Genomic DNA, 21,827 nt, shown 5'->3' with positions numbered 1-21,827 from the left:
TTGACATGCTAGTAAATAGGTACACTATAATCTATATAAGGGGGGCAAAATAGATCTTCATGGACGTTGTGCAACTTCCCTTAATAGAATAATAATAAGCATCTTGGTTTTCGTTTAGTTGATGAGCAGCAGCTCCCTCCAGTTATTTAAGCGAACATGATGTTTAGCCGATCTGTACAGAGTTGTTTGGGTTTGAATTGTGATCTTTCCCGTAACCTAAATTTTCTGTGGGTATCGATGGGTACGTAGCCTTCGTGCTAGAAAATTATATCCCCCCTTTAGCATCGCTGGGTAGACAACATCCACGCCAAGTGCTTCGAAGTGCTTAAAAGATACAATGGCTCTCACTTTTTCATCGGGAACCACTGTTCTCGCAGTGTTCCATTTCCTCTTGGAATGCTTTCGTATTGAAAGGTTTACGGAAACTGCCAACATTCTTCCCCCAGTTCTGTACGTCAGGTTAATTTCCTTAGTTTTCCAGGTTCTGCAGGCAAGCGTTTCAGACAATGAGACAAAATTTCCAATTGAGGTTTTATCTTAGAAGTTTTAGTCACCTAGGGAGCTGTACTTTATCTCCAAAAATTTTATTGAACTTTGCTGAATCCGGTTTCCAAGGATTCCGTCCTTGTATTACAATTTGTTCGCCCCCAATATTCAGACAAAATTTTATGTAACGGTGGTCTGACTATGAGAATCAGCTTAAATATTTTTGGAGCCCAGGTTATTAGATCAATTATTTCTATAGGCCGTACGTATATGGATCTATACCCCGCGTTCTTAACGGTGGAACCAGCTTTCTCTCCTCTAGGATTACATTTGCTACCACCAACAAATGGACCGAGCATTCACATCACATTTAATTAAGATCAGATCTTGAAATCCCTGCGTCGGCAGAGGATACACAAAATCATAGGGTCAATATACAGAAGCAACTATCGCGTTTTTCTCCTTATCATTAACCTCGTATTGTAAGATGACCGTAGGTTCTTGGAACAGAATTATCTAGGTATTATTTCTTCTAACGATTAGGTAGGTCTTTCATCGTAGAAGATCCTAGCGCCCGTAACAAACCCGATACCACAACTTTTACTACTTATTGGTTTTTGCAACTTTACCCGGTTTGCTGCCAATCGAAAGGAAGAGACTTTGGCAAGCTGTACATTGATTTGATCAACTTTTACATTTTTCATTTAAACATGGTCATTCTTATAATAGAAAACGGTTAGAAGCGTATGCTACGATCGGTGCTTCATCGGGCTTGTGGCAAAATCAGCCGCTAGATCTCATTGCTATTGACTTCTTTGAAAATTGCCACATTTGGAGGTGCACCAGCTTTGAAGTTTGTTACCCTATCTATTACCCTGATTTGACTCAGGTACTCATTCGCAGATGAGTCCACTGGTATCCGACCTCTAGTCGCGATAAAAAATTACAGTGCTATCAGTGAGATTTGAACCGCGATTTTCTGCTATGACAGCCCAGGGCACTAACCACTTGAGCCATCCGGACACCTATTGCATCTCATCATCAGTGCCCCAACAACCGGTATGCGGTCGAGGCCTGCCTTAATACGAAATTCCAGACACCCCGGTTTTGCGTCGACGTCTACTAATTCGATATCCCCAGAAGATATCTGGCGCCCTGACCTACGCCATCGCTCCATCTCAAACAGGGTCTGTCTCGTCTTCTTTTTCTACTATTCATTGAGCAGGTTGGAACTGTGAACGCGCACGCAAGCAGTGAATAACATCATTTTACCTTAAGTTTAAGTGGGCGAGCCTTATACATACAGAAGGAGGTACAACATCTTTTTTTTCAGGGAATAACAAATAAATAGTCTCAATAGCCTCGAGTAGCACTTGGGAAGCCGATATTAGTCATGGCGCTAGTTGTTGGTGTGTGCGGACTGGAAACGTATCACTTTTGTGAGGGTACCATTCTCAGAAATTACTTAATTGAGAATTCAGGAAACTACTCCTGAACAATACCTAGGACTCAAAATACTTTCCAAGCCGATATCTGCTTAAATAAAGTGAATCATATTTTATATTTATTTATTTTATTTTCATATTTATTATATTTTTTGTAAATTAAGTAGAAACCCGCCTCAAATTTATCCTAGAATCTTAGAATTCTGCAGCAATCTTCTTTCTTCTTTTTCTTCAGCATTTGTCCCGTTCACAAGCGGGGTCGGCTCGTCGTGATCGGCTTCGCCATTTGGCTCTATCGAATGCGTGATCTGGGTGCAATCTCGAGGCTTTCAAATCCCCATCCAGCGTATCAAGCCACCGTTGTTTAGGTCTGCCCTTTGGTCGTTTACCATCGACTTTGATGTTCAGACCAATCTTTGCAAGTGAATTCTCGTTTGCACGAATTGCGTGACCATACCATCGAAGACGCCTCTCTCGCAACTTTTCCACGATCGGTGCAACCCCATAACGATCGCGGATATCCTCATTTCGGATGTGATCTAAACGTGTGACGCCACTAGTCCAACGTAGCATCTTCGTCTCCATTACCGCGAGACGCCGTTCATTGTCTTTTATGGTCGGCCAACACTCAGAACCATAGAGAGCGACTGGACGGACAACATTGCGGTAAATTTTAGATTTGAGACGTTCGTTGATACGTCGATCACAAAGGACACCAGTTGTGGAACGCCACTTCATCCAGGTTGCGTTAATGCGTGAAGCAATTTCATAACGCAGCTCTCCATTGGCTGATAGCGTTGACCCGAGGTATTTAAATCGCTCAGATCTGGGCAGTGACAGTGATTGTGCCTGTTTCATGGGGATCGGTCGTCAAAAATTCAGTTTTGTTTAAATTCAATCTGAGACCGTGTTGCATGAGGCGATCATTCCATTTTTGAACAAGTTGCTCGAGATCGTTTTTGCTATCAGATGCTAGGAAAACATCATCTGCATAAAGCAGTGTGTAGGGCGCTGGACGTTGGATATCCCGTGTGACGGTGTCCATAACAAGGACAAAGAGGAGTGGTGAGAGGGCACTTCCTTGATGAACTCCAACAGAGACACGAAGCGGTTTTGATACACCCGCCATACTTCGAACTTTACTTTTCGGATCGTGGTAGAGCAATTGAACCCAGCGCACGAGTTCTTCTGGCACGAAGTGTTGTCGTAAAGTATACCAGATGAGTTCGTGTGGTACACGGTCAAACGCTTTCTCTAGATCCAGAAAGGCAATGTAAAGAGGGCGATGCTTCTCACGGTGTTTCTCCATGAGTAACCGCGCAGCAATATAGGGTATCATGTAGAGCATGATACCGCAGCACCGAGCATGATATGGGCAAAGTGATTTTTTGATATTCGAAGTCGTTCGGAAATTATAGTGTTAAACACGTGATAATTCACATGCCAGATTTATGTCGATGTGGACTGTGGTTAAGTCTGCACGTTAAAATGCCGTTTACTTTTTTCTTGAAGATGATCACAGCGCCCTCTAGCGTGGCAGCAGGAAAACAACTTTTTTTAAGATGGGCCTATAAATTGCTCTCTATTTCAATAACGAACTATGCGAGCGGGCTAAAAAAAATACTATGCACACTCAAGATATTAGTAAATATATGGTGAAAAATTGGTGTTTGTATCTTTATCCAGTTCTTCACAATAAATTTCTAAAGAAAGCCGAAAAAACGGCCTTCACAGGGGATGAATAATCTAACGTACAAAGTGAATAAAAATTGCGAGCTAGATGTCCACTCAAATATATAAGAAATACACAAAAGCTTTCATACCTGAAGCGTCCAGGTTCCGGTATTCTATCTAGTTTAAAAGGAGCTATCGCCGTGTTGACTATCTCGCGCTCTCAATACCCCTTACTTGCAACAACGCAGCTCCTTACTTGTAATGTGTACCTTTACCAAACTCTGTAATTGCCGGCTATGTTTCCTAGAATATTATTTCCGCATTATCTGCCGTACCACATGTATTGCCAACATTTCTATTAAAATCGGTTTACTATCTGCCTGCTTGTCTGTCTGTCTGTCTGTCCGTCTGTCTGCCTATCTGTCCGTCATACGCATTTTTCTCGGTTTACTGTCTGTCTGCTATCTGTCCGTCATATGCATTTTTCTCGGATTCGAGATTCACACCAAATTTGGTGGAAAGGTGAGAACTGTGAACGCTCACGTATACAGTGAGTTATATCCTTTTACTTTTTACGAATTTAAGGGTGGGGGTCCCCATGCATGCAAAATGGGGGTGTAAATCTTTTGTCATCAAATATAGTCATGTGGGGTATCAAATTAAACGCCTCGGTTAGCACTTTTCGAAGCCGGTTAGTTTTGACATTTGTTGGAAAGGTGGGTAGTGCGGTTGGTTGAAAGTCATCATTCCTTTAAGGTGGCCATTCTCAGAAACTACTCAACCGAAAAATCTGAAAAAAATCAGGAGGCTGCCACTATATGGTGTCTAGGCTTCAAAATACCCTCCATACTGATGTCTGTACAATTAAAGTTAATAACAGTATATTACTATAATTTTCACTAATTCGCTGCAAAACCCCCCTTAAGTTCATACTTGCACCACAAAATTTCGCAACAATATAGGGTATAATATAGAGCATGATTTCACCAAGTTTAGTGGAAATCGCACTATTACTAACAAAGTTATAATACGTCAAAGTTGTCGCTTCTTTGCTAATTCAAGACTATGAATGTTAATATCATCAGAAAGTGGATATTCTCACAAAATATTTGCATATATTACGTGCTACGCACTAAGAAATATACAAAAACCTTTGGTAGCTGAAGGGTCCAGCTTCCGGTTTCCTGACTTGTTAAAGTTCCCTTCGCGTAGTTCGATAGCTACTTGCTATTCCCGATTGCAGAATTATAACGGTGCTACAACTTCTCACAGCTTGGTTCCTTTCGCTCTGTCTTTTCGTTTCGTTTTAAACGTACAATAAGCTACTTACTTGCTCCTGAGAACGATACGTAATTGGAAATTGGCTTTCCTGTGTTTTGTTCGTTGCAATAAATAAATAAACAAATAAATATATATTTCGCAAACAAGCTTGCGCCTCTCCTAATCCGGACTTCTGCAATCATTGACTATTCATATGTCGTTGTTACTAACTCACAACGCTGGGATAGAGAGGATATTCTGTTAATCATAAGCCACTTCCTCATCATTACACACACAACACTCTGCCATTGGTTCGCTGTTTTGTTCCAAAATTATTATTATACCTGGATCTTTATAAGCGAAAATATTAACCTAACGGCAGACTAATATGGCAGCCAATGTCTGTCAATGAATGGATGATCCCATCTTAAGAAAAGCCAGTGCTTCTGTTTTTCAACTACTTCTGAAATGCAAAGCAGGTAAAAGTAAAAACATGTAACCAGAAGCCAAAAATGACAGCAAACTCATTAGCAATTATTGATATCTTCAGCTCTGTCTATCTTAAGTCCTGATTTCTGTTGCTGCATCCCAGTGAAGCATACGCATAAAGACGGGTAACATACCATAGGTCGAAATCAGGTTGAAAATGGATGAGTCGCTGTCTCGCAATAACAGGAATTGAACTACTAATTGCACTTGTCAGCTTATCCTGTCCAAAGAAAGTTAATTTCAGTGTGAATAAAGTGCCCGGTCAAAATGTAAAGCAGAGCAAAAAAATAAAATGCACGGAGTGTGAGGCACGTAGAATAATAAATTGATTTCTAATGGATAATGATCCAATTTATTATACTCTTTGACAATGGCGTACTCTAGTCGTCTACTGCAGGGCCTCACTCACCCATGTAGTTCCAAGCAATTCAAGGGAAGTTAAAGAGATTTATTGTATTTGCTCTGCGAATTGAAAGAGCATAGAAAAGATTTGATAGCTGAAAACGGGTTATCAAGAACCATTCCACTCACTTTCCACGTCCTTTTATTATATATATCCATTTATTGGAAATCTTAAATCGTTGGTTATCAATATAAGGCCATAAAATTTTTAATAAGGACAATAAATTATAATCGGAAAGGATACAAGGCAAAGGAAAACTTGAAATGTCTGAGAGATAACCGCTAAGGATCCAGCCCCTGTAATTTCTAGGGCTCAATATCCATAATATGTGAAAGTGATTTCTTCATTGCTAATGAGCGGAGAATAAATGACATTTAAGCAAATAATGGACATTGGTGCCAGTTATTGTTTGTCGGCCGCAGAACTTTTCAGAAAGCAGATAAAGTTTTAACATAGAAGAATGACACAGAATTGAACGTGCCATTTTCATGTTTTCATATTCGAGCCATATAAAGTATACATTGGTATATCTATCAAAAAATTACCCATAATTCCTACTTTAATAGGCCTATTTGGGAGGTTTCTGAAAAACTTTTTTTGACGACTGGTTAACTAGTTAACTTCAGTACCAAGTTTCAATTTTTGTAATTGTAGAAATTACTATACAAAGAGTTTATCGCCTTCTTCTGTGAATGGGAATTCATGTGCAGCCACTCCTAAAAGGGTAAACGAAGATGTCAGTGAATCAGCTTTATTAAAAAGCTCTCTCGTTCTGGATAAACTTTGCCTCCTTCTTCTTCTTTACCCTTAGTCTCGTTCAGCAGAGTCTCGGTCTCTCAGGTGCTCCCAAATAACTATGTAACGCCATTGGTCATTTTGATTGTTTGTCCTTCAGCCGAAGAAAACATCGGGTCGATGAGAGAAGTGGAGCTGGAGTTCCCCACGCCGAGAGGCTACTTTTGTTCTTTATATCTATTACTTTTTTTAGTCCGATTTCAGTAGATGTTTTGATGCCCTACCAAATTGATTCAAAGACAACACCGTAGCAAAATTTCTTTAAATTTGTTGAGTTCATTTTCGCAAAAAAGATCAAAAAGTGTAATATATATACTATTATAAAGAAAGAGGATCAAGAGTGAAACGAAACAGAAAGAAAACCGTAATTTGGGGCCAAGGCAGCGTATAGTAGCAGCCTCTTGATTTTTGGTTTGGCAGTTTCTGAGAATGCCCCTCCCCTTAAATTTGTCGTAGAATTATGTAACTCACTGTATGCGTGAGCGTTCTTAGTTCCCACCTTTTCACAAAATTTGATGTTAATCGCTACAACCTCCTCCGAGAAAAATGCGTGTGACAGGCAGATGGACAGACGGACAGACAGACCGATGGACGCACAGACAGATAGACAGTAAACGGATTATATCTTCCACCTAGCCTTCAAGCAATATTTGTCCCGTATTTGTGGGTCTTTGCTGGATATCTATGCAAAAATTTGGCCATGTAAGAAATCAGTTTTTTTTTTCACGAAAATTTGATAGGAGAAAATTTTGATATGTTTTGGGGGTCCAAGACTTCTGTTCACTACAACCCCCAAACTATCACTGAAGAAGGAATGAAATAGCCTCCAACCAGGTGCGGATTTCATCGTCATAGCTGTTATCGGTTGTACTATGTGTGATATCCCCCTTTTTATGTATGAAACAGATAATGCCTTTTTGCAAGTCGTCAGGCATGGATTCGCTATCCCACACCTTGAGCATCAGTTGAATTGGTGTAGTTTCTCGCTTCCATATTTAACCAGTTCGGTTGTAATTCCATCGGCTCCTGCGACGAATGGTTTTTAAGCAAATGAATTGCATGGACTGTTTCTTCTATGCTTTGTGGTGATTGCATTTGTCCGTCGCCTTCAGTTGCGGGACCTCCAACTCGGTGGTCACGTTGTGGCGAGCAGCTTACGTTTCGGACGGACATAGGTGTGCATCGTGGTGGCCACGACATCGGAAAACAATTTTTAACAGCGTAAAAAATCATTTTTAAAGCCAGAAGAGAGAGGCATTCCTTTCTGAGAATTTACCACTAATTTTAATTAAGGAAGATATATTATAAGTGATAATAATAAATTATGTTTTAATATAATAATCAAATAACAAATGGATAACCCCCCATCAAGGCAGAATAATATAATTCGTAAACGTGTAATGAGTTGTCTATACATTTGATTGTATTCACACAATTTCATTTCGTTTTCGGCCACTCCAATCTCCACTACATAACTGGTCGACCTCGTGGGTGAAAAAGAGCGGAACAACGGTGGACCACGTTCCCAAAATCGTTTGACACCATCTCAATTCGAGACATTGACATTCGCCACTTACTTGCAAATTTTAATTGAGATTCAGTGACAGATCGAAATATCAGAAAATCAAACAGAAGGTAGCTCAGTGAAGGATGTTCCTAAACAACTCAAAGAACAACACATGGTCATGCGAGAACATCGTGAAAATTCAATGATCCACGAATTGAATAGATACGTCCCAACAGCAGTTACCTTTGGAAGTTTGTGTTTCAGTGGGCTATCCGTATTAGCTGATTTCTGAGGAGCTATCGCCCAGGAACTAGTATACTGTTAGCCATCACTATCATCTATCAGTACTTTGATTTCTTTGTGAAAGAACAATCAGAAATGGGTGGCATGAACCCGTTATTGTTCTAAGAATTGAGCGCACATTGGAAAATAGCTACATTTCGAAGAAGCTCCCGCAACTCCAGCAAGAAAGCCACAACAGTAGCAGCCATCAGTAACGTCCACATCGTCACGGTTTTCGTGGACCAGCCAACATTGAACGGAAAATTTTTTGAATCAAGAATTAATTTAAGTATAATTATAAGTCGTTTAATAAATTATTGTAATTGTAAAGTTGTCAGGCCGCAAGAGTCGGCGCTGCCTCTTTCTATTTAGGAAAAACACGCCGCAGAGCCATTCTCTTCTCCGCTCTTTCTTTCTGCTCGTTTCTGTACTCATTCATGCTTGTTTTTTCTTTTGTGAGTTGTCCCTTGTGGCAAGTCCCTCGGTAACTACCGTGGCCGTACGGGTATCGCCGTTTTGGCCTAGTAGCCCGGCAGCATGGTTCCTCTAGTTAGGAACTCAATTCGCTTTGGCCGACGTCACGATGGATGCTGTTCTTTTCAATCACTCGCTGGTCGGGATGAACGAGAATGCAGTCGAGCTCGTCTTCGACGTTCTCGGAGACTACTCATTGCACTAGCAATTAAATCTGCCCGTGCGCCAAGCCAACTGCTGCGTTAAATGAAGCAACTGGGTGGTGACAAAGTCGGCACCAACCTTCTACCAGCTTTTGTGGCTGCAGAAGCTTCCCGAGAGCACACTGGCCATCTTGGCATGTGTGAATTCCGAGTACTACCGAGACATGCTGTTACCATCGGAGGTTCACTGAAAAACACTAAGAAATGTTTCAGCCTCTCCAATTCCTTACCAAAAAACCAAACTCGCTGGGAGTTTTGGCGATTGCTACGCGAAATACACGCCTCACAATCTACGACTACTTGAATCGGCGCAACTACCTAGTCGATACAGGTGCAAATGTTTCGATTTTTCCCGTATCCCGGCATCATAATTTAATGACGCAATCATTGAAACTCGCTGCAGCAAATTCTTCGTCAATCCGCACGTATGGCTACATGCAGATAGACTTGATTTTTGGGCTTCGACTAGGCTTTTCTCCTCTCTGCTCCTCATTATCGCAGATATCAGTATACCCATCTTAGGCGCGGATTTCCTGTGCCACTATGGATTGCTATATATAGGGTGCGGCAGCATAGCTTCCTTTTTTCAAAACTCAATAAAAACTATTGTATGCATCGGAAAATTTTTATTTATTTTTTATAATGCAGGTACATGTCTAAAGTTTTTATTTACATTGTTTTGAAGATCAAATCTGTTAGGTGACGTCCCCCATTCTCCATACATTGCGTAAACCGATTTCTGGCGTTTGTCATGACTCTTGTTAGCATACCAGGTGTTATGTTGGCAATTTCTTCTTGGATGTTGGTCTTCAAATCTTGCAGGGGTCTTGGACGGTTCACATAAACACGGGATTTCAAAAAACCCCATAGAAAAAAATCACAAGGGGACAGATTGGGAGAGTGTGCCGCCTCTAATTGAGATAAGGCGCTCTGGAAAGTGTTCCCTCAAAACAGCCATCGATGCTCTTGAAGTGTGTGCTGTTGCACCGTCTTGTTGGAACCAAGTGTCCCTCAAATCCAAATTTTCTAACCGTGGGGAAAAAAAATTCTGTAGCATCTTTACATACCGGTCCGAATTCACTGTCACTGTAACCTCATTTTCCTCAAAAAACCAGGGACCAATAATTCCAGCTGAGGAAATTGCACACCACACTGTAACTTTGGGTAAATGCAAAGGCTTTTGATACAATTCTCGAGGTTTGGTGTCAGCCCAGTAGCGCATGTTTTGTTTGTTAACCGACCCACACAAATGAAAATGGGCTTCATCGCTAAAAAAAACAATAGCACCCTCGGGAATGACATCATGAAGAAGCTCACACGCGTTCATCCTAGAATTGAAGTCACGTTCTGAAAGTTCCTGCACTATCGCCATCTTATAGGAATGAAAATGAAGATCATCACGAAGAATTCTTCTCACAGAACGATCGGATAGTCCAAGGGCAGATGCGTGTTTGCGCGCTGAACGCCGTGGCGATCGCAACATTGACGCTCTCACTGCTTCAATGTTCTCAGGTGATCTAACGGGCCGAGGGACTCAAGTTCTTCCTTTTGTCGCACTTGCAGTTTGTCTGAATGTAGTGACCCATCTAACAATTAATTTGCGGTCTGGGACGGAAGCCAAGGGGCTAAATTAAAGCGATTCCGAAATGCACGCTGTGTAGCAATAACCGAACATCCGCTTGAAAAGTAAACTTCAACGGCAAAGGCACGCTCCTTACTATTACAACGCATGATGGCGACTGAACCTTGTCGGGACAAAACTTTACAGTATCGCCTCTTGAACGAGACCACTAGCGCTCCGCTATGACATCAACTAACTGAGTGGCGCGCATTTTAAAAAAGGAAGTTATGCTGCCGCACCTTGTATGTATATATTGAGGATATCCCGTCCTGCTTACCCAGCACTCTTTCCATCGTTTTTGAAGATAATGCCATCGCACGCACACTTCTTCAAAAATACCGTATCATCACGATGTTTAGCACAAATATCAACACTACTCGCTTCCCATTTTTCTCTAAGGTGCGTCGGTTACCACCGCAGAAGTCGCCGTTGGGCGGAGAGATTTGGCAGACCTTCCGGCATTTATTGGTCTTTGCCATTTCACGTCTAAGTGTGCAGACGATTCTAATCCAGAACGCCATTCCACTCACCCACACTCTATCGCAAACAGCCTTGTTTTGCCGACAACGGACTTAGTCAAGGCATATAATCAGGTTCCTATAGCTCCCTACGATATTCCAAAAACGGCGATATGCACACTTTTCGAACTCTTCGGGTTCAGTACGATGATTTTTGGACTGTGCAACGCTGCGCAAACCTTCCAAAGATTCATCCACTCTGTGTTACGAAATCTCCACTTCTGTTTCGTACATTTGGATGAGTTCTGGTCGCGTTCTCCTCTGAAACCGAGCATGTAGAGCACCTCCAGTGCATTATCCAACGTCCCCTTCATGCCGGTCTAATACTTAATGGTAAAAAGTGCAAATTCCTACAATCGCAGGTACGATCCCTCGGCCACGTGATTACCTTTGAAGGAATACAAGGTGCAAGCGATTTCAAGATTCCTGCTTCCAAAAACCGTTAAGGATCTGAGAAGTTTCTTGGGCATGTTAGGCTTCTATCGCCGTTTCTTGCTCAACCCTCACTGGATCCTTAACGCTTTTTTGTCTGGGCCGAACACCAAAGACTCCAGAGTCTGATTGTGTGGTTCCCAGAGGCTGTCCAGGCATTTTAGGCCACCAAGCAGTAGCTAGTGGATGTTATACTTCTGACATTCCTTCAGCAAAATGCACCCTAGGTGCATCCATAGTTATAAACATAAATTAAATTAGCTGCCAAGGTGGTGAAGTACATTTTAAAATTTAGAGCCCATAATTTATGAATAAATATGTTGTTTGAGTAAAAATATCCTTTGAATAGGCCATGCGACAAAAGTTAAAATTACTAACGCAGAAAATATTCGAAAATAATGTATCGAATACCTATCATATCTGCAGATATCTCCAAGTTAAAACAACAAAGGACTTTATACTTGATATCACACATCAAGAGTTATATTGAACAAGTCGGAAAACCGAAGTTAGACGCTTCAGGTATGAAAGGTTTTGTGTATCTCATTAAAACTTAGGACGTAATATATTCATATATTATATGAGAATATCCATTTTCACGTGATATTGTCATCCAACTTTGACCAATTATAATTTTGTTAGTAAAGTGCGATTTCCACCAAACTTGGTAAGATCATGCTCCATATTATAGCCTAGATTAGTGCAATTTTGTGATTCTAGGATTAACTAAGAGGGGTTTTGTAGTCAAATACTAAAATTATAGTAATATATTATTAACTTTATTTGAACAGATAGCGGTATGGAGGGTATTACGGAGCCTAGGCACCAGATAGTGCCTGCCTCCTGATTATTTTCAGATTTTTTGTTCGGATAGTTTCAGAGAATGGGTCCGTGAAAGAAATGATCCCCGCACTCCCTTTCCAATAAATGTCAAAATTAAAACTGGCTTCAGAAAGTACTAACCGAGACCTCTCATTTGATGCACCACATGACTATATTTATTGAAAAATACATTTACACTGCGGATGAGCATTCACAGTTACCTTTCCACCAAATTAGGTGTATATCTCTATAACCGTTTTCGAGAAAAAAACGTATGACAGACGGACGAACAGGCAAACAGTAAACCATTAAAATCAGCTTGTTTTACACAAAACCTTAAAAACAGAATGTTACAAAAAAGCTAAAAGCCACCCCTTTGACGGCCTACCGGCGGGGGTGAAACACTCGCATACGTGTGTTGTTTCAGATGCATGTTATTTTGAAGGGGACAAAGTAAATTTACTTTAAAAGTAAACCGTGTTTGTGTTTTTATAAATTCACGGTACTTTTTAATCATCCGATTCAATTTGGGTTGATTTCTTAACACAATTTATAATATATATAGTTATTGTTCGGTTTAAGTTACTCACATTATTTCACTTGATTGGCATACGATGAAAGAGCAACCTGTAATCAGCTTAATTCCTTGATTACTTCTGGAAAGGTTAATAGGCTCATGTCTACTGTAATATTTTGTTTTAATGTTGGATTGCATCTCGATCCACTCCTCGACCACCTGCGAAGTTTGCAGTGTGCACAAATGTTGACTTAACAATTTATTCACAATATTGGATATCAAGAAACTGAAACGATTTTCCATCATGACGTATTGTCAATATTGTATAGCAGTGAATATCTGCATCCCCTACCCGAAAAAGCAAATCCTTCAGTTTCCACTTTATTTATCCCTAAGGACATATTTGCCGTTACTATCTGAAACACCACGGTCGTCTCAAAGGTAGACGATACAGAAAGGGTTCAAGTGAATTTTTCACTAGACTGAATACACAAACCTCGTAAATCATTCGCCACATTGAGAGCTCGCGGAGAAAACTGGCGAGAGCCCTACTTTCTTTGCTCTGCCTTTGAACTTCGCAAGCCACTTATGTACAGCGAGTGAATTTCTGGCATCTTATTGACTTGTTGATTCGGAATTTTTCTGGAAACATGATAGACGAACTCTCGGAAGAAAAAGAAATGTTTTGCTTTCACGGATTAGAGGTGGAGAGAATTCTTGGCTTACAAAGAATGTTTGCAGTCGGTCTAGCGAGAGGCATTACCACAATCCAATTTTAACGGGGAAGAAAGTTTGCTTCGCCTGTGGCGTTTAGACTATTCTAAGTATGGAGCGGGAACTTCCCACGAAGTTTATTTAAACGTGCTTATTTTAAACGTAAATGCACATGTGAAGAACCAGATGACGTTTATGAAATAATCCAGTCGGGAAAATTCTCTCCAGTGAAATTAACTCGGCAAATTATTCAGAAGCATGCACCACTTCATGTTTTTTGAACCCACTTTAATACCGAATATTTGCTTGGGATTAAATGAAAAAAATTCTGTAGTAATAATTTTTGGCTTTTGCAAATTCCAGGTCTTTGAATGTCTTCGTTCATGGAAAGCGTGAATATCAGTGGAGAGGAGGACTCGCAGCGAACTTTCGGAAGAGCAATGCAACCACCCCTTCTCGAATGTCGTGGACAAAAGCTCACGGTACACATTACTTACGAGCCTTTCGGAAAATTCTCGTGTGTGGTGGCATCTGAATGACATAGAAAACTAAACTACAGGTAACTGCATCTGCCTAAAAATTTTATATGTAGTTTGTATTCCCATTTCTCACTGTTTTACGTGCCGCCATGATTAGAAATTCGAAATAATTTCAGAAAAAATATCTATTTTGCTTTACGTTTATATTATTATAGTTGTTTGTAAGCACAGAAACAGTTGAAATTGGTAATTTACTAGCAAATACAACAAGACTTTCATTGCCACCCGGCAATAGTAAGTTGCCGGCATTAAAATGTTATAATAATTCGGAAATTATAACTGACGTGCATTTCACCCAGAAGAGGTGATTCCCGCACCGAAAACTTGGGAGCCGATTTCGGCCCATGAACCGGACCCCGCAAATTATGATTCAGCGGCCCCTAGTTTAATAGAAAAATTTGTTCACTTTCATTTTGGTTGACATATTCCAGGTTATCCTTATTTCTACAAAGGTCAAAATATACCCCGAAAGAAAGAGCTTTCTAGCAATTTCTAATTATTGTTTTGAGTGAGTGAGATAATTTCAGCGGAAATCGTACCTGCATCACCTGAAAAGTAGTGGCTTCTGCTGAACCGTATGCGATTCAAAACCAATCAACTGGTAACATGGTAGAAAGGGATGCTCTGTGGAGGGGAAGTCGGAAGACCCATTCTGGTCCTATTCCTTGCGGTTCCTCTCCCTCACCTTCAATTGCAAAGGAGGTTTCGTTACATCACACTTTCTTCCAACCAACGGCGATTATGATGATGATCGCAAAGTGGAAACTTGACACGTAAATAGTGAAAGGGCGGCTATTCTACAGAATTTTTTTTCTTTCTCTGTATTATAATTATTCTGTTAAGGGAAGGTCGCACCGCGTTCTTAAACAACTATTGTGCCTCTTTTGCTGGTTATAGTGTACCTATTAATCATAGTATCTCAAGGAAGTCTTTAACCGTTAGGAATTTTAGTATATTCCCTACTTCCAGATCTTTCAACCTTACATCTGGTATTAACTGTTCTCCCAGATGCCTCGACCTACTTTGCACAAGTGCCGGATACTGTCCCAGAACGTGTATACAGGTTTCATCACACTCCGCACAGAGCCTGCAGGTGGTGTCCGTAGATATCCGTAGCTTCCCTAGGTGATAGTTTAGCCGACAGTGACCAGTGAGAATCCCCACTATGATTCGGAGGTTCTTTTTGGTGAGGTTTAAGCAATCCTTTGTGCGCATCGGTTCGGATCCCCCAGTAAGCATCCTGGACTACTCCATTCTTGGCCCGCCCAGTATGGTTCCCTCAACCGTTCCTCTTCACGTCATGAAACCGCTTCCACAGAAGGGTTCTGGCCCCTGTAAAAGAGTTCCTGCTCCCTTATTGGCTAGTTTCACCGCCGCCTCATTGCATTCCAACCTAACATGGCTTGGAGCCCAGGACGAGCCGAGTATATTCAGTCTAACAAGGAATTCCCATACCAGGTTAGATTTCACCTGGTTGGACCTAAGTGCCTTGAGCGCTCCTTGGCTGTTGGTGAGAATAGCAACGTTCTGTCCCTGTAGCTCTTTTGGAGATTAAGGGGGGCACATCGGTTTATGGCGCATACTTTCGCCTGGAATATGCTTGTATACCCACCCATTTCCTCCAAGTACATTTTCCTTGGACCAATGACACCGGCACCCGCTACCTCTGATCCGTCAACGCGCCAAGTAGTCAGTTGCTGGTTTAAACCGTATGACACAACCACTTTCTCCCAGTTTGCCTTGTTACTCCAACGTGTTTCAAACTTCTTCTCAAAGTAAAACCACGTTGTCATGTTAGTCCTTGGTATCAGTAATTCGGGATACGCTCCCTCGACGATTACCTACCTTGTCGTGGTGAGGGAGCTCAGTAAGGGAGATCCTCCAGGAAACGGGAGGTGACACCTGAAGCCAAGCGGTAATCAAAACCCCAACCCAAGGTTTGACTACCGTGCCACCGTGGTCACAGGGGTTAAGATGTGGCCGTAAACGGTGAACTCTGGGTACCAGGCGACCCCCAGTTTCAACTAGCCTTGTCTCGGCAAAAAGGAGCTCTGCCGAGATCGACTTACCTTCCCCGGAAAAATTGAGGGCATAGCAGCCAACCATGAAAAAAAGATAAACCTATTAAGCAAACACAGTTAAACTTCGATCGTGAAGATCAAACCCCGAGTGAAGGGACAACCCTGAGCTCATCGATGGAGAACCTACGTGTAGACTCAGATTCCCCACTTATTCAAGTGGGAACCAATCCAGTTGGGACCTAGTCCTTAACGGACGAGTCGAAGCAGGCCCCTTCTGTCAGTACTCCTGACCCCAGGCTCCAATCGTCGCCACCTGCTGAGGCTAAAGTCTTGCCCATGGGTAAGCACCTGTCCACGGACAACAAGCTGCCTTCGGGCAAACCGCCTTCGAGCAAACAGCCTTCGAGTAAACCGCCTTCGGGCAAACCGCCTTCGGGCAAACCGCCTCCGGGCAATGCACAACCCAAGAGCTGTGCCAAGGTTAAGGGGAAAGGAGCGTTTGGGGCACCTGCGGCTAAGGGGAAACCGAAGCGGAAGCGGTCCTCGGACGATCCTAACTCTTCGACACAAAAGGCAGCAAAGAGGACTCGGCCGGCAACGGCTAGGCCTTCATGTGCAGTCAAGGCTATCGAAGCCGATAGATGGATCCTGAATGACGACTCTAATCCATCCGGCTACGATACTGAGCAGTGCGAGCAGCTTAGAAGGAAACTCCTCCTAGCTGTAAGGACGGCGTCTGCGCAAGGCATTAAGCTTTGCTTTGAGTCGGTAGGTGTATACCGTAAAATGTTACGGCTGAATTTTTCCGACGAAGACACAAACGAGTGGCTCAGGTAGTACTGCTCCTCCCTTAACGATGTGTGGGAGGGTGCGCGACTAACCTTGAAAAGGGTCTCTGAGATTCCATCGATCAAAAAGTGCTTTCTCTGGCTTCCAGAAGAAGAGCGAAATGGTGCTGGGGTTCTGGAACAACCTGCTGTACAGAACAACATTAACACTTCCACCTGGTTGCTGCTAGGCAGCAAAACAGGAGAGAGAGCCGATAGGCCGGGAACTTTTCTCACAATCGGCGTTCCCGAACCCGATGTTAAAACGGTTCGGGAAAAATCGGGCTGCCGGCTCTACTATGGGCTGGGGACTGTCACGTTATAAGTGTCGGCTCCTAAAACCATTGAAGGGGACATGTAGCCCCCGGCATCTACATCTGAAACGTAGATGAGGTGCAACATTTCCCAAGTAAATTTGCAGAATTGTAAAGCGGCGACTGCACTTATCAGTCGTCGGATCAATAGCTGCAAGACATTTATATACCTCATACAAGAACCGTGTGTTGTTGGCGGGGCAGTCGGGGCCTGAACTTCCAACAGGCTGACCTATTGTATGCCAATGGAAGCGATCGACCCCGCACCTGCATGGTAGTTTCTAAAGACTTCCAGGCTAACCTGGTTAACGACCTATGTGATGGCCACACCACATCGGCTAAGCCAACCATAAAAAGTCAACAGGGAGATAAAGAGACACTATGGTGCTCTGTATATTTCCCCTACGACGCAGAAGACGTTCCCAGGGGAACATTCATCAGAGCTATCCAATATGCCAAAAGTAGAGGCATGGGGGTAATAGCACGATGCGATGTCAACGCTCACCACATATGCTGGGGAAGTTCGAACATCAATGCAAGAGCATCGAGACTACTGGTGTATCTAGTAGGAACCGATTTCCAGGTTGGAATCTAGCATGCAAAGTAGTATCACTGGAGCGTGTGAAATAGGCATTTAGCTCGTTCCATAGATACAAGTCTCCAGGTCCAGATGGCATCGTCCCTGCGCTAGTAATAGAAGCAATGGATGCCCTGGGTCTACACATTCGGAATATATATCATGCATGCCTAGCATAGGCTTATATACCAATTAAATGGCGGGATGTAAAGGCAGGAAAGCCCAACTACACAGACGCAAAAAGCTTTCGACCGATCGGCCTAACGTCCTCTCTGCTAAAAGGACTAGAAAGACTAGTAGATCGGTTCATAAGGGATACACACATTCCTAAGTGGCCACTTCACCATAGGCAACACGCCTACCAGAAAGGCAAATCCACGGAGACAGCACTCCATGAACTTACGGCAAAAATTGAAAAGGCGATGTCCGAAAAAGAATACGTCTTAGGCGCATTCATGGACATCGAAAGTGCTTTCAATTATGCCTCCTTCGCGGCAATTTGTGATGCGGCAAGACAGCATGGAATCGAACCGCTGCTGATCAGTTGGATCCCGCACATGCTAGAGTGGAGAAAAATCCACATATCGGTCGGCCAGAAGTCTATTGAAGCAGGATGTCTCAGGGGCTGTCCACAATGGATACCCTGCTGTGGCTCCAGGAGGACAAAAAAGTCTTCGCGGAAGCATTTGCGGACGACCTAGCCGTAATAATTACCGGCAAGTTTGCGGTCACAGTATGTGACCGCTTGAATGCAACTGTGCATGTAATCCACAGCTGGTGCCTCCGCAACGGACTCACGGTGAACGTTACGAAGACTGGACTAGTTATGTGCACTAGGAACGTCAGGTGGGGCAGCTATACGCTACCCACCTTAGCAGGGGCGGAAATCCAGCTGGTACAAATAGTCAAGTACTTAGGAGTACATGTCGACTCCAAGTTAAGGTGGAAGCATCATATCAAGGAACAATATCAGAAATTCTGCAGATTGCGCTGGTGCTGTAGGAATGCGATAGGTAAGACCTGGGGACTTTCACCTAAACGGATATACTGGATGTATACATTTATAATAAAACCCATTTTGATGTATGCATGCATCGTGGTGGCCAAGACTGAACTTTGCTAACAGCAGGAAGCAAAGAGACTTGCCTAAGTATTTCTGGAGCAATGAGTACTACGCCGACTACGGCACTTGAAGTTATCCTAAATTTACCCCCCATTCACTTGGAGGTGAAACGGAAAGCGGCCAACGACGCATATAGGCTCGATACCATTGAGGCGTGGAAAGGCGGCCAATCAAACGGTCATGCGTCTATCTGGAAATTCCTTGAAAAGCATCCGGTAGCCCTGATGCCAATCGATCATATGGTTTCCAGATTCGACATTGAAAAGACATACACTGACGTAATCACCGAAAGAGAAGAATGGTCGATAAGTAGCTATGAGTCTTTTCAGATGACAGACCTAATAATCTTCACCGACAGGTCAATCATGGAAGATGGATCGGGCGCAGGGGTGTTCTCGGAGAATCCAATTATAGAACGGGCCCGACCCCTCGGAAAAATGACGACCATATTCCAGGCGGAGATATATGCCATTTCATTGGCAGCAGAAAAATTTCTGCGACAGAAATGGAGGGGTCGCACCATTCGAATCTGTTCCGACAGTCGCGCGGCATTATCAGCACTAAATGGCAACAGCACATCAAGCCAGTTGGTATGGAGTTGTCATCAGGTGCTGCTGACTGAACGAAACATTCCTGATGTGGGTGCCGGGGCTCGCCGAGGGTCTGGATCCACAATGGTGGGGCCAGAACCAGCTCTTGGAATCCGAGCATCTACTATCAAGTGTATTCTAAAGGGTGAAATTGCAAGGATTCACCCAACCGAGTGGAGAAATTTGGACTCTTGCCGGCAAGCGAAAATCTTTGTGAAGGAGCCTAGGGCCACTAGAGTGGCATTTTGGTTGTCTCTTAAGAAGTGGGACATGAAAACCCTAGTAGGGCTTTTCACGAGACACTGCCCCTTAAACTACCATATGGAAAAGATTGGGGTAGTGGTTTCAGCTGTGTGCAGCCAATGTGAGGAGGAGGAGGAGAGGGCCCTGCATTTTTTATGCAACTGCCCGGCATCCTCAGATCTCAGATGAAGACACCTTGGCAAGGTTTTCTTCAATGAAAAATCTGCACAATCTCTGCCTCTGGAGAATGCTCTAAGATTCGACAAAGCCTGCGAACACCATAGGCGGGAAGCCATTGAATAGGCAACTTACGGCGATAGTACAATGGGCCTAACAATGGCCTGAGTGCTCGGAGCTGCGGCTCCCCCCGTTAACTAAACTAAACTAAATTCGGGATACGGCCTAGAAAGAATATAAATCTTCCTTCGGTTTAGGCAGCTCCCCGCCTCACTCCCGGCTATCCTGAATATTGTCCTTCTTGCCTGCATCTGTGCGTCCAGATGGAGAAGGGTTAATTCCAGACGAACCTCCAGGGATGCCATTGAGCATGTTCTCATTCTCTCACTGATACACACGCAAGCCAATCTTTGGAGTTTGTGTAACTCCTTCGTTTGTGTGCTGAGTTCAGTTCTTTCCGCCCAGATTACCGCCCCATAGGTAATCGTTGGCCTTATTACAGTATACATCTAAGGTAGTATCTTCGGGCTGGAATCCCTTTTTTTTCCTACTATGGACCTACAAGTCCCCGTGGCTTTCCGACAAGTGTTTTCGACATTCGCCTTCCAGAGTAATTTTTGGTCTAGTGTAATTCCTAAATATTTGACCTGTGTTTCTCGTTTTACCTCCATGTCATGTAACCTTAAGGCTCTCAGGTGATCAAGATTACGTCTCCTAGTAAATGGTACTATGGTGGTTTTGGCTGCATTGATCCGATCATGACAATAGCATTTGTACTTCTATCTGCCTACTCTCTAGCATTTTGCCCATCCAGAAAGCCAGGGTGCTTCCTACTTGCTTGCGGCTCAGGGTATCTTATATCTCTGTGTGCGATGTGTTGTCGAATGGCCCTTCGATATCCAAAAACGCACGCAGTGCTATTATTTTTGTTTCTATTTTGTTAAGTTTGGTGGAAATCGCCCTATTGCTAACAAAATTATAATAGGTCAAAGTTATCGCTTCTTTGCAAATTCAAGGCTATGAATGTCAATATCACCCGAAAGTGGGTACTCTCACAATATATTCATATATTACATGCTACGCACTAATGGGGCAAATGCACATTCAAATGTCTTTATATAAGAAACACACACCTGAAACCGATCGTACCTAAAGTGTCCAGCTTCTGGTTTCCCGACTTTTATTCTTCTATTTCCTCCGGCAGGGGAATGACTTGTCTAAACCACTTTTGCCAATTTTTTCGATTGTAGGCTTGGTATGGGTGGAATTGAGAGATCCTCAAATCACGATTCAAGATATGAAGCAATTATCATTTCACATTGATAAACGACCAAAAGGCCAGCCGAAACAACGGTGGCCTAATACGCTGGATGGGATCAGGCATTTGATAGGGCCAAATGGCGAGGCCGATCACGAAGAGCCGACTCCTCTTCTGTACGGGATTAAGGCTGAAGAAAAAGAAAGAAGGATTGATTTGAATATTTTTAAATGACGAGCTTTCATTAGCATGGATTAGATGATGCTGGTGCTTAAAATGAGCTTTATGTAGCAAGCGGTTCTTCAAACAATGATTAGTTATCGCCAATAAAACGTACTATTATTGCTCTCATTAGATGGCATTATTCACTAGAAAAAAAAATAAACATTTATTCCTACTAAAATAATTAATTTATCTATTTATCTATGAATTTATAACGGGATATACTTGCTGCTCAAACGCCTCCCATATCTTGATGACATCTTCTCTCCCTGTCGCCCCCGAGTCATTAGAGAC

The 21,827-nt window shown here is 42.7% G+C and overlaps 1 protein-coding gene across 12 annotated transcripts in view; it reads left to right on the top strand.

The window, feature by feature from the left end:
- LOC119657839 (potassium voltage-gated channel protein Shaw) overlaps window positions 1-21,827 on the top strand; it is a 354,266-nt gene that overhangs the window by 220,966 nt on the left and 111,473 nt on the right. For all 12 annotated transcript variants that reach the window (XM_038064984.1, XM_038065040.1, XM_038064998.1 and 9 more), the window contains one exon: window positions 14,006-14,201. The gene's annotated coding sequence lies outside the window, so the exon portion shown is untranslated. The remainder of the gene's footprint in view (window positions 1-14,005; window positions 14,202-21,827) is intronic.

The sequence above is a fragment of the Hermetia illucens genome, chromosome 1 (assembly GCF_905115235.1).
Source record: "Hermetia illucens chromosome 1, iHerIll2.2.curated.20191125, whole genome shotgun sequence".
Classification (NCBI taxonomy): Eukaryota; Metazoa; Arthropoda; class Insecta; order Diptera; family Stratiomyidae; genus Hermetia; species Hermetia illucens.
The sequence above is the reverse complement of the archived record's forward strand: the minus strand, read 5'-3'. Positions and strand labels throughout refer to the sequence as shown.